The following is a 7425-nucleotide window of genomic DNA, read 5'->3' as shown; positions in this document are numbered from 1 at the left end:
TATTGAGTCTTGGCCGTGGCCCAAAGCACTCTGTCTTCCAGTATTACCACCAGATACATACATGCCACAGACACATAATTGGGTGAACCTTTTCAGATTGTGACTCAGCTTTGCTAAAGTCCCTAATTAGAGGTGTCCAGGGTTCTTAAGCACACTCTTTTTGCCTTGGATCACAATTTTATTTCTTTCTTTTTCTTTCTTTTTCTCTTTCTCTTTTTCCCTTCTTTTTTTTTCGTTTTTTTTTTGTATTCACTGCTTTTTCTTGCTTCAAGAACCATTTTTATGATTTTTCAGATCCTCAGTAACATGTCTCCTTTTTCATCATTCTTTCAAGAGCCAACATTCATGAACCACAAATTCAAAAGACATATGCACTGTTTAAGCATACATTCAGAGAACAAAAGTGTTGCCACCACATCAAAATAATTAAACTGTTATAAAATTCAAAATTCATGCAATTCTTTTTCTTTTTCAATTAAGAACATTTGTTTATTTAAGAAAGGTGATGGATTCATAGGACATTCATAACTTTAAGGCATAGACACTAAGACACTAATGATCATAAGACACAAACATAGATAAACATAAGCACTAAAATTCGAAAAACAAGAAAATAAAGAACAAGGAGATTAAAGAACGGGTCCACCTTAGTGATGGCGGCTTGTTCTTCCTCTTGAAGGTCTTATGGAGTGCTTGAGCTCCTCAATGTCTCTTCCTTGTCTTTGTTGCTCCTCTCTCATGATTCTTTGATCTTCTCTAATTTCATGGAGGAGGATGGAATGATCTTGATGCTCCACCCTTAGTTGTCCCATGTTGGAACTCAATTCTCCTAGGGAGGTGTTTAGTTGCTCCCAATAGTTTTGTGGAGGAAAGCATCCCTTGAGGCATCTCAGGGATTTCATGATGAGAGGGGTCTCTTGTTTGCTCCATCCTCTTCTTAGTGATGGGCTTGTCCTCATCAATGGGGATGTCTCCCTCTATGTCAACTCCAACTGAATAACAGAGGTGAAAAATGAGATGAGGGAAGGCTAACCTTGCCAAGGTAGAAGACTTGTCCGCCACCTTATAAAGTTCTTGGGCTATAACCTCATGAACTTCCACTTCTTCTCCTATCATGATACTATGGATCATGATGGCTCGGTCTAGAGTAACTTCGGACCGGTTACTAGTGGGAATGATTGAGCGTTGAATAAACTCCAACCATCCTCTAGCCACGGGTTTGAGGTCATGCCTTCTCAATTGAACCGGCTTCCCTCTTGAATCTCTCTTCCATTGGGCGCCCTCTTCACAAATGTCAGTGAGGACTTGGTCCAACCTTTGATCAAAGTTGACCCTTCTAGTGTAAGGATGTTCATCTCCTTGCATCATAGGCAAGTTGAATGCCAACCTCACATTTTCCGGACTAAAATCCAAGTATTTCCCCCGAACCATAGTAAGCCAATTCTTTGGATCCGGGTTCACACTTTGATCATGGTTCTTGGTGATCCATGCATTGGCATAGAACTCTTGAACCATCAAGATTCCGACTTGTTGAATGGGGTTGGTGAGAACTTCCCAACCTCTTCTTCGGATCTTATGTCGGATCTCCGGATATTCACTCTTTTTGAGTGAAAAAGGGACCTCGGGGATCACCTTCTTCAAGGCCACAACTTCATAGAAGTGGTCTTGATGCACCCTTGAGATGAATCTCTCCATCTCCCATGACTCGGAGGTGGAAGCTTTTGCCTTCCATTTCCTCTTTCTTGAGGTTTCTCCGGCCTTGGATGCCATAAATGGTTATGGAAAAACAAAAAGCAATGCTTTAACCACACCAAACTTAAAAGGTTTGCTCGTCCTCGAGCAAAAGAAGAAAGAAGAGAGTAGAAGAAGAAGAAATGAGGAAGAAGGGAATGGCTTTGTGTTTCGGCCACAAGGGGGAGAAGTGGTGTTTAGGTTGTGTGAAAATGAAGGGGTGAAGAAGGGTTTATATAGGAGAGGGGGGTTCATGGTTCGGTTATGTATGGGTGGTTTGGGAGGGAAAGTGGTTTGAATTTGAATGGTAGGGTAGGTGGGGTTTTATGAAGGATGGATGTGAGTGGTGAAGAGAAAGATGGGATTTGATAGGTGAAGGGTTTTTGGGGAAGAGGTATTGAGGTGATTGGTGAATGGGTGAAGAAGAAGAGAGAGAGTGGTGGGTTGGTGGGGATTCTGTGGGGTCCACAGATCCTGAGGTGTCAAGGAAAAGTCATCCCTGCACCAAATGGCATGCAAAATCACGTTTTGGGCCAATTCTGGCGTTAAACGCCGGGCTGGTGCCCCTTTCTGGCGTTTAACGCCAGGTTCTTGCCCTTTCCTGGCGTTTAACGCCAGTCTGGTGCCCCTTTCTGGCGTTAAACGCCCAGAATGGTGCCAGACTGGGCGTTAAACGCCCAACTGCTAACCTTACTAGCGTTTAAACGGCAGTAGGTTCTTCCTCCAGGGTGTGCTGTTTTTCTTCCTGTTTTTCATTCTGTTTTTGCTTTTTCAATTGATTTTGTGACTTCTCATGATCATCAACCTACAAAATAAAATAAAATAGCAAAAGAAAATAGATAAAGTATAACATTGGGTTACCTCCCAACAAGCGCTTCTTTAATGTCAGTAGCTTGACAGATGGCTCTCATGGAGCCTCACAGATACTCAGAGCAATGTTGGAACCTCCCAACACCAAACTTAGAGTTTGAGTGTGGGGGTTCAACACCAAACTTAGAGTTTGGTTGTGGCCTCCCAACACCAAACTTAGAGTTTGACTGAGGGGGCTCTGTTTGACTCTGTTTTGAGAGAAGCTCTTCATGCTTCCTCTCCATGGTGACAGAGGGATATCCTTGAGCCTTAAACACAAAGGATTCTTCATTCACTTGAATGATTAGTTCACCTCCATCAACATCAATCACAGCTTTTGCTATGGCTAGGAAGGGTCTGCCAAGGATGATGGATTCATCCATGTATTTCCCAGTCTCTAGGACTATGAAATCAGTAGGGATGTAGTGGTCTTCAATCTTCACCAAAACATCCTCTACAAGTCCATAAGCTTGTTTTCTTGAGTTGTCTGCCATCTCTAGTGAGATTCTTGCAGCTTGTACCTCAAAGATCCCTAGCTTCTCCATTACAGAGAGAGGCATGAGGTTTACACTTGACCCTAAGTCACACAGAGCCTTCTTGAAGGTCATGGTGCCTATGGTACAAGGTATGGAAAACTTCCCAGGATCTTGTCTCTTTTGAGGTAATTTCTGCCTAGACAAGTTATCCAGTTCTTTGGTGAGCAAAGGAGGTTCATCCTCCCAAGTCTCATTTCCAAATAACTTGTCATTTAGCCTCATGATTGCTCCAAGGTATTTAGCAACTTGCTCTTCAGTGACATACTCATCCTCTTCAGAGGAAGAATACTCATCAGAGCTCATGAAAGGCAGAAGTAAGTCCAATGGAATCTCTATGGTCTCATTTTGAGCCTCAGATTCCCATGGTTCCTCATTGGGGAACTCATTGGCGGTCAGTGCACGCCCATTGAGGTCTTCCTCAATGGCGTTCAATTCCTCTCCTTCCTCTCCAAATTCGGCCATGTTGATGGCCTTGCACTCTCCTTTTGGATTTTCTTCTGTATTGCTTGGAAGAGTACTTGGAGGGAGTTCAGTAACTTTCTTGCTCAGCTGTCCCACTTGTGCCTCCAAATTCCTAATGGAGGACCTTGCTTCAGTCATGAAACTTTGAGTGGTTTTGATTAGATCAGAGACCATGTTTGCTAAGTCAGAGGGGTTCTGCTTAGAATTCTCTGTCTGTTGATGAGAAGATGATGGAAAAGGCTTGCCATTGCTAAACCTGTTTCTTCCACCATTATTGTTGTTGAAACCTTGTTGAGGTCTCTCTTGATTCTTCCATGAGAGATTTGGATGATTTCTCCATGAAGAATTATAGGTGTTTCCATAGGGTTCTCCTAGGTAATTCACCTCTTCCATTGAAGGGTTCTCAGGATCATAGGCTTCTTCTTCAGATGAAGCATCCTTAGTACTGCTTGGTGCATTTTGCATTCCAGACAGACTTTGAGAAATCAAGTTGACTTGTTGAGTCAATATCTTGTTCTGAGCCAAAATGGCATTCAGCGTATCAATCTCAAGAACTCCTTTCTTCTGATTTGTCCCATTGTTTACAGGATTCCTTTCAGAAGTGTACATGAATTGGTTATTTGCAACCATTTTAATTAGCTCTTGAGCTTCTGTAGGCGTCTTCTTCAGATGAAGAGATCCTCCAGCAGAGCTATCCAAAGACATCTTGGACAGTTCAGATAGACCATCATAGAAAATACCTATGATGCTCCATTCAGAAAGCATGTCAGATGGACATTTTCTGATCAATTGTTTGTATCTTTCCCAAGCTTCATAGAGGGATTCTCCATCCTTCTGTCTGAAGGTTTGGACTTCCACTCTAAGCTTACTTAATTTTTGAGGTGGAAAGAACTTTGCCAAGAAGGCATTGACTAGCTTTTCCCATGAGTCTAGACTTTCTTTAGGTTGTGAGTCCAACCATGTCGTAGCTCTGTCTCTTACAGCAAAAGGGAATAGCATAAGTCTGTAGACCTCAGGGTCAACCCCATTAGTCTTGACAGTGTCACAGATTTGCAAGAATTCAGCTAAGAACTGATGAGGATCTTCCAATGGAAGTCCATGAAACTTGCAATTCTGTTGCATTAGAGAAACTAATTGAGGCTTAAGCTCAAAGTTGTTTGCTCCAATGGCAGGGATAGAGATGCTTCTCCCATAGAAGTCGGGAGTAGGTGCAGTAAAGTCACCCAGCACCTTCCTTGCATTGTTGTTGTTTTCGGCTGCCATGTGTTCTTCTTCTTTAAAGAATTCGGTTAAGTCCTCTACAGAGAATTGTGCCTTAGCTTCTCTTAGCTTTCGCTTCAAGGTTCTTTCAGGTTCAGGGTCAGCTTCAACAAGAATGCCTTTGTCTTTGTTCCTGCTCATATGAAAGAGAAGAGAACAAGAAAATATGGAATCCTCTATGTCACAGTATAGAGATTCCTTGAGGTGTCAGAGGAAAAGAAAAACAGAAGAAAGAGGTAGAAGAATTCGAACTTGATCAGATAGAGTTCGAATTGTGCATTAAGAAGGAGTTATACTCCATAAATAGAACGATGTGAGAAGAGGGGAAGGAAATTTTCAAAAATTAAGTGAAGAAGTTTAAAAATATTTTGAAAAACTTTAATTGATTTTCGAAAACCAAGAGTGAAAGAAAAAAAAATCAAGTAATTCTTGAAAAAGATTTTGAAATTAAAAGTTAAGAAGATATAATTGAAAACTATTTGAAAAAGATGTGTTTGAAAAGATATGATTGAGAAGATATGATTTGAAAACAATTTTAAAAGATATGATTTGAAAACAATTTTAAAAGACATGATTTTAAAAATTAATGACTTGCCTAACAAGAAAAGATATGATTCAAACATTAAACCTTTCTCAACAGAAAAGGCAACATACTTGAGATGTTCAATCAAATCGTTAATTATTAGCAAGTATCTTTGAAAAAGGAAAGAAATTGATTTTGAAAACATTTGATTGAAAAGATATGATTTGAAAAAGATTTGGTTTTGAAAAACTTTGAAAACTTGAAAAAAATTTGATTTGAAAACAAAATCTTCCCCCTTGTGCCATCCTGGCGTTAAACGCCCAGAATGGTATCCATTCTGGCGTTTAATGCCCAAAATGCTACCTTTTTGGGCGTTAAACGCCCAACCAGGTACCCTGGCTGGCGTTTAAACGCCAGTCTATCCTTCTTCACTGGGCGTTTTGAACGCCCAGCTTTTTCTGTGTAATTCCTCTGCTGCATGTTCTAAATCTTCAGTTCCCTGTACTATTGACTTGAAAATAGAACCAAGATCAAATAAACAAGGCATGCAAGACACCAAACTTAAAATCAGACACTAGACTCAAACAAGAAACATAAAATCTTTTTGGTTTTTTATGATTTTTATAAATTTTTTTGTGCTTTTTTTTTCGAAAATTATATGAGAATAGAAAATAAAGGTTTCAGAATTCTCAATTTGGATTCCAGGAATCATTGCAATGCTAGTCTAAGACTCCGGTCCAGGAATTAGACATGGCTTCACAGCCAGCCAAGCTTTCAAAGAAAGCTTCGGTCCAAAACACTAGACATGGCAAATGCCAGCCAAGCCCTTAGCAGATCATTGCTCCAATAGCAAAATTGATAGAAATCAACAAGCTATTGTGATGATCAGTTGAAACCTCGGTCCAATAAGATTAGACATGGCTTCTCAGCCAGCCAGACTTCAACAGATCATCATGAAACACTAGAATTTTTTTCTTAAGAACTCTGAAGAAAAATACCTAATCTAAGCAACAAGATGAACCGTCAGTTGTCCATACACAAAACAATCCCCGGCAACGGCGCCAAAAACTTGGTGCACGAAATTGTGATCACTACAACTCAAAATAATCCCTAGTAATGGCTCCAAAGACTTGGTGCTCAATACCATGGCATAAACACAACTTCGCACAACTAACCAGCAAGTGCACTGGGTCGTCCAAGTAATAAACCTTACGCGAGTAAGGGTCGATCCCACGGAGATTTTTGGTATGAAGCAAGCTATGGTCACCTTGTAAATCTTAGTCAGGCAAACTCAAATGGATATAGATGATGAATAAAACATAAAGATAAAGATAGAGATACTTATGTATATCATTGGTGAGAGCTTCAGATAAGCGTATGAAGATGCCTTCCCTTCCGTCTCTCTGCTTTCCTACTGTCTTCATCCAATCCTTCTTACTCCTTTCCATGGCAAGCTTATGCAAGGGTTTCACCGTTGTCAGTGGCTACCTCCCATCCTCTCAGTGAAAATATTCCTATGCTCTGTCACAGCATATGGCTAATCATCTGTCGGTTCTCGGTCAGGTCGGAATAGAATCCAGCGATTCTTTTGCGTCTGTCACTAACGCCCCGCCTGCTAGGAGTTTAAAGCACGTCACAGTCATTCAATCATTGAATCCTACTCAGAATACCATAGACAAGGTTAGACCTTTCGGATTCTCTTGAATGCCGCCATCAGTTCTCGCCTATACCACGAAGACTCTGATCTCACGGAATGGCTGGCTCGTTTGTCAGGCGAGCACTCGATTGTCAGGCGATCAACCATGCATCGTGTATCAGGAATCCAAGAGATAAACACTAGAGCCTCGTATGCTTGTAGAACAGAGTGGTTGTCAGTCACTTTGTTCATAAGTGAGAATGATGATGAGTGTCACGGATCATCACATTCATCAAGTTGAAGAACAAGTGATATCTTGGACAAAGAACAAGCGGAATTGAATAGAAGAACAATAGTAATTGCATTAATACTCGAGGTACAGCAGAGCTCCACACCTTAATCTATGGTGTGTAGAAACTCCACCGTTG

General features: G+C 40.9%; 1 non-coding gene across 1 annotated transcript; it reads left to right on the top strand.

Moving 5' to 3' along the window:
- Positions 1-4341: 4341 nt before the first annotated feature.
- On the top strand, positions 4342-4445 carry LOC130958386 (small nucleolar RNA R71). The gene has a single exon (XR_009077511.1). It is a non-coding gene; the product is annotated as a small nucleolar RNA R71 (small nucleolar RNA).
- Positions 4446-7425: the final 2980 nt, after the last annotated feature.

This window comes from Arachis stenosperma, chromosome 10 (genome assembly GCF_014773155.1).
Source record: "Arachis stenosperma cultivar V10309 chromosome 10, arast.V10309.gnm1.PFL2, whole genome shotgun sequence".
Taxonomy (NCBI): Eukaryota; Viridiplantae; Streptophyta; class Magnoliopsida; order Fabales; family Fabaceae; genus Arachis; species Arachis stenosperma.
The sequence above is the reverse complement of the archived record's forward strand: the minus strand, read 5'-3'. Positions and strand labels throughout refer to the sequence as shown.